Source organism: Atractosteus spatula, unplaced genomic scaffold, assembly GCF_055471065.1.
Source record: "Atractosteus spatula isolate fAtrSpa1 unplaced genomic scaffold, fAtrSpa1.hap1 Scaffold_83, whole genome shotgun sequence".
Taxonomy (NCBI): Eukaryota; Metazoa; Chordata; class Actinopteri; order Semionotiformes; family Lepisosteidae; genus Atractosteus; species Atractosteus spatula.
In genome coordinates, this window is record NW_028296916.1 from 157367 (window position 1) to 163383 (window position 6017).

The 6017-nt window shown below is 39.8% G+C and overlaps 1 non-coding gene across 1 annotated transcript; it reads left to right on the forward strand.

The window, feature by feature from the left end:
* The first annotated feature begins 476 nt into the window (after positions 1-476).
* trnat-cgu (transfer RNA threonine (anticodon CGU)) lies at positions 477-548 on the forward strand. Its single transcript has one exon. It is a non-coding gene; the product is annotated as a tRNA-Thr (tRNA).
* The last annotated feature ends 5469 nt before the right edge of the window (positions 549-6017 follow it).

The following is a 6017-nucleotide window of genomic DNA, read 5'->3' on the forward strand; positions in this document are numbered from 1 at the left end:
TGCATTGTACAATTAGTATACTGTTTGTCCGTTGAATCAAACACGCCTTATGAAGCATTTCTAAAACAGGAGAGATCGTTAGGGAATGCGTCTTCCTGTAAAAATAAAATGACTTCAAGGGCACTATAAGCAGAGGTGTGAAAGCCTGCTCTACAGAAGAACTATAGCCAGAGATGCCAAAGAGGTCGAGATTTCACCACGTGAGAGAAAGCATCTCAGAAAACGAAGTTGCGGTCGTTTCCACGCGTTATAAAACCACTAGGTCAAACAACAAGAGCTGAAGAGAGTAACGCGGCCGAGCGCTCTAAGGAGTTGGCTTAAACCTCCAGTCTCTTCAGGAGCATCTGTTGGATTCGCACTGCTACAGCATATCTCCTTGTTAAGTATCCCTTTTATTGTTGTTGCTGCCTCCAGGCGATGTAAACCAGATTCAGAAAAAAATAATTTGAACAACATTATTCCCATATTTGCTCGAAGGCGCGGTGGCCAAGTGGTAAGGCGTCTGTCTCGTTAACTGAAGACCGTCGGTTCAATCCCCACCCGTGCCTGTTTCATTTGTCGCCGCTTTCCTTCAGTTTCAATGTCTTCAAAGAACTCGTAATGTAGGAGTCTCAATAGTAAAAGAACATAACTGTCGCCAGTGATTACTATTCTTGCATATCCTGCCTTGTTTTTTAGTCGACAAAGCTTGTCTCTCTTCACACCCATCTTCCGAATGATCGCCTCAGCACTGGGAAGGAACGTGCGCTTGGTAAACCCCCCCATGGTCTGATCACAAACAGATCGGGTGAGCTGTCAGTCCAGGTTGGAAGTGACGTTCGAAAGCACTAAAAATCTGACTTTGGAACGAGAAGACCGTGTTTTTTTAACGAGTAAACGATAAAATAATATACTGCCTGCAAGACTATGTCAAGTTCAAGTTCAAATTCAAGTTTATTGTCATTATACTCATATACAGGTATATATTATAACGAAATGCTATTTAGCTAGCTCTCGGACATAAGTAGTACAAAGAAAAAAACACAGAGACAGAGACAACAGCCGATGTGCAAAAAACAACAACAGGCAGTGTGCAAAACAACAAAAAGGTAACAGGTTATGTGCAAAAACATGCATCAAAAGAATGAAATAAAGGGATAGAAATTATGGGGAGTGAACTTTTGACATGTATGGTAGAGGTAGATTTTCAATGTGTTTGGGTTTTTGGTAAGAAAGAAGGCACTGTGAGGTTCAGATCATAGGTGAGAGGTGAGGTGAGAGTGAGAGAGGCTGGGAGTTTAATAGTTTGATAGTGCGGGGGTAAAAACTGTTTCTGAGTCTGGTACTCCGGACCCGAATGCTCTGGTACCGTTTTCCATGTCATGCTAAACGCCACAAATTGTGTTCGTCCAGTCGTATCAATCGTCCTAAAGTTACAGAAAATCGGATGCAACTGGTACAATCAGCACCCATTTCTTCAGGATAGTGGAGCGGTTTAAAACAGCAAATTCACAGTTTTGTGTCTTTCAATCTTTGTGTTCCGCTCTCCAAATAGAAGCACGGGTTCAAATCCCACTCCCGACAGTCAGGCGTTTTACCTTGTCTTTTTTACCTGCCTTTACACTATTTCAGTCTTGTTGTGCTCGCTGACAATCACAGTACAAGGAAAACGGAGAAACCGCTTTGGAAAAACATAACGGACAGAAAAAAGCTTCGTAAGCACGTGAATGTGATTAGCAGCAGTAAGGTATGCATTCAAATGTTTAAGGCAGATTTATAAAAGCAGCAGAAGAAAGGTGCAGCACAATGCAATTTGTGAGAGTTCGCTGGTTTTTATGCTGCTTGGATTTCTTTCAAGCCTATGAAGTGACCCCCGTTTTATTTTCATTTTCAAACTTCAGAACCGAATAACAAAAAGATTTCATGTGTGACAGCATTCCGTTGCAAATACCGTTTCCACGATGTATTCAGCGACGGGAATGAAATATTTTAGTGCTGGCTCAAATGCGAGGAATTTCAGAAAAACCTGGAAAAGCAACGCTTGCAGTAAATGACAAATTTAAAGCGTGTAGTCAGCATGAACAGAACAACGCAATGCTCTGTAAAAACGATCTGAAGCCGCAAATGCTCTTTTATCTCGGCAGTTCATTCCGATACGATGTTTCCGCAGTATAAATGAAATGCCGAACTCCAAACATGTTGTTGCCATTATTGTTACTCCTGCTGCTGTAGTTTTAAGCTTTAATCAGTGGGTATGTAATGTTGTAAAGGGGCTGGACTACTTTGTTCAGTCCAAATTCCATTATGTGAATTTATGCTTTTTTAATATAAGCATTAACAATACAATGCGTGCTCAAAAACCATTACTTATTAGCTTAAGAAGCGGCAGTGTTTTGACAAAGTGTGGTATTCGAACAGATAATCCTGAAGTGTTTAATACTTGCTTGTGAGCAAATCTCCCTCGATTTAGACAAACTCTTGTTCGGCCGATGATTTCAGATCAAAATCTGAATCAAGTGGAAAGAAAGCTGAATTACGCTGGGTACTGGGTATCACTGTTACGCCATCAGGTCATGCTAGGAGGATTGGCGGGATCAAATTGACACAGAGGGACCCAATGTGGGGGCTGAACCCACAGTTCTGAGATTAAGAGATTCTTGCTCTTTGGACTGCGCCTATATAACTCTGGTGCTACAGCAGTAATGTTTCTGGGTGTGGATGAACATGACATAATAGACTGACAGCAGGAACACGTGACAGTATCGCTATATTTGTCTGCAGTATATTGTGTTGAGAGCAGCAATAACTTTCCTGCAGAGATGGGAGTGCCTTTAATACAGCTCTTTCAATCAGACAGAGTAATAGGAACCGACCTCAAGTTTCGGCTGTGGATCCATCTGCACATGGGGGAAGAGACAGTAAAATAGCGACGAAGAAACAGAAAGAATTGTGCTCGCTGCAAAATAGGAAAGAAAGAGGTGTTAGGACACGTAAAACAGCTTGGCGATAATTTGCAGCGACAGTTTTATGTTATTTAGTACACAGATTTCTCTTCATGTTCCTTAAGATGTGTAATTTGTATGTTTGAACAAACAGTAATTTGTATGAGAACAGTTTATTCTAAAGTCCTGTCAATTAACAGTGGAGAGCTACCTGGTGCACGTCTTCAAGAAGACTCTCTTTAAGACGATTACAAGTTTCTCGAACAAATCTGCGTCATATTTTTAAAATAGTTTAGCTAATGAGCAACGAGAGTATAAATGAATTCTCCCACCCTCCATTCGAAGATAAAACTCCATGTGCGAGTCGAAGTTTCCTTGAAGCTACAGATGTTCGTCATTATTGGACATTCCCCGGTGATATTGACTAAGAAGCTCAATTCTTACGTGCTGTAGTTCAACGTGCGCAAAACACTCATATCCCCTGCAAATATCGGCAAGGTCAGTGATATTCTCAACAATTTGTGCCATTGCAATTCGTGCCATACTTTTTCGCAATGTATTCTGACAAGCCAAGATCAGAGGGTCATATTTGAAAAATGGTGCATTAAAATGTCTTGTACTTCAGGATTTTGAAAGTCTATTACATTGTCTCTCACACCTCGGTGTCAGAATTGTGAGACGTTTTTATAATCAGGGGGGAGGGCCGTAGCAATAAGCAGAAAGCACAATCACCTTTTTCCCAGTGCAAGTCCATGTTATGGTGAGTTTTTAAAATTGGTTTGCGATTTTCTAAAATATATTCCATACAAAAATATAATTTGGACAGTCGCTATTTATTTGGATATTCCCTTTCACTGAGGATGTCTACAGTTTTCCAGCCGAATTAGTACTGATCGAATAGAGCCATCTACAGGCGAAAGGCGACATAACATCACAGCAGCAGCATTTAAGGCGGAACGAAAAACGCGAATAAGAAGCCAACTTCAGCCTTGTAGCAGACCCTGGGAGGCACGCTCAAAATAATCATCTTTCCCAGTACTTCAGAGTCATATTTAGAGCGCTTTACTGCAATTTTATGTGATTGATAGGAGATGTGAAGCCATCGAGCCTGTACTGCCATTTCTCATGCTTTCTCTCAGTGTCGGAGCTGCAATTGCGTGTAAAGGAGGCGACTTGAAAATGAAACGTGTAATCACCTTACAGAGGGTCTTCACGACGGGGTGTGTCAGCTAGTTCTCCATTATCGTCAATTTACTGGACTTCTGAAGAAACCTATCTACAACGAAAATACAAACTGCACAGTTTAAGGTACATGAAGAGAAATCAGTGTGCTGATTGACTCAAAAAATGTCGCTACAAATAATCTGCCAGGCTTATTTACTTGTTCGACCACCTCCCTCCGTCCCCATTTGCTGTTAGCACAATTCTTTCAGTTTCTTTTCTTGTATTTTCCTTGCTATTTTAGTGTTCCCCATGTGGAGATGGATCCACAACCGAAACTGTTTTCACCCTGTGTTTCTGCAGCGTCAGTCTGTATAAGGATCACAACTTGCATAGCTCCAGTGGCGCAATCAATCAGCGCGTGGTACTTATACAACAGTGCACAGCGGAGTTATGCTGGGGTTGTGAGTTCAAGCCTCACCTGGAGCAGTGTTTTCAGCTACTGAAAGCAACTGTCGAGTTTAGATACTCTTAGGTATTTGATGGAGATAAACTAACATCAAATGAACAAGTAAAGGTTTATTTTGAGTCACAATCAAAGAAGGCTCCACAGCTGAAACATTATGTTTCCTTCTCTTTTCAGCATGGAATAAACCTTGACGCAGCTCCCTACTAAAATTACCATCAGCTGTGTACCTCCAACTGACCTGTACACAAATATATGAGAGAGGTCTACTGAGATGAGAGGAGCACTGAAGACTTGAAAAAGCTCTCACATTAGATTCTGTGTTTTTGTTGTTCCCCAGATTTGTTTTTAATGTTCTTTTTCTTTTGAAGGTGTTGCGTTTGGTTTTTTTTTTCATAGTTGTTAGACTACTACAGGGATTTACCTAGGTTCCTGGAAGATTCTCGTTTTGTGTTTGTTGTTTTTTTGGGTTACAACATTTTTTTTTCTATTGATAGGACCCCACGCATTACTATGGGAGTAGTTAACTTTAGTTCTTACATTGTACAGTACCTGAAATTACCACATAAACTACTACTCTGTTTCCCTTTTTTTAAAAGGCACAAGTGAAGTTTGTTTTTCCTTGCTGCTGATTGGTAGCTACAATGGGTCAATTGCAATAAACTTATATACAATAAACTCCGCTGAAATTTGTCAGCAGCTCTGTACTAAACCTGTTCTCGATTGCAACAAACCTAAAACAGCTGCTGCCCATTAGATGTTACTGCATTAGGAGTCTAGCTTAAACCACCTCTTCATAGGTTTTAAGCAACTCGGTAGCGGACTAAGCAGAACAATTGATCACATTAGAACTGTCTTGAATGTAATGGAAATAATGTACTCATTAATTAACAAGCTTATGCACCACTTGCTTGAAAATTATTATTATATTTAACCAAAATTGCTTTCCAGACACCACAAATATTCACAATGAATGTTATCATAACACATTTTTAGTAATACAAGTGTTATTTATGAATAATTAGGTTCCATGTATATCTTTATTAATAGCTGTATTACAAGTAATGCATATACAGTCTTTATTACAGTTAGTTTTCAGTTATCCTGGGTAGGGAAGAGAATGGAAATTAAGGAAATAAAAATTTAAAGGGCTTAAGTCTTCAATGTGTTCTGTCATAGCTGTGTGTTGTCACATCTGTCATATCTGGGTGTTAATTTAGTATATTTGATATATTATTTATTGTGATTTGACACTACACTTGTATTTGACACTACACTTCTCAGGAGAAAGCAGTACAATTTTTTTTTATTTGAGGGTACAGAAATTGTATTGTATGGCCAGATGTAAGGTTACGTTAAGAAACCCTTATTGTTACCTTTTGCAACGTTATTTATTTAAGATGGTTCTTCAGAATAGTGTCCCTTACGTATCTGTGACTGTGGTCCAACAGTAACGGTGGTGAAATAGC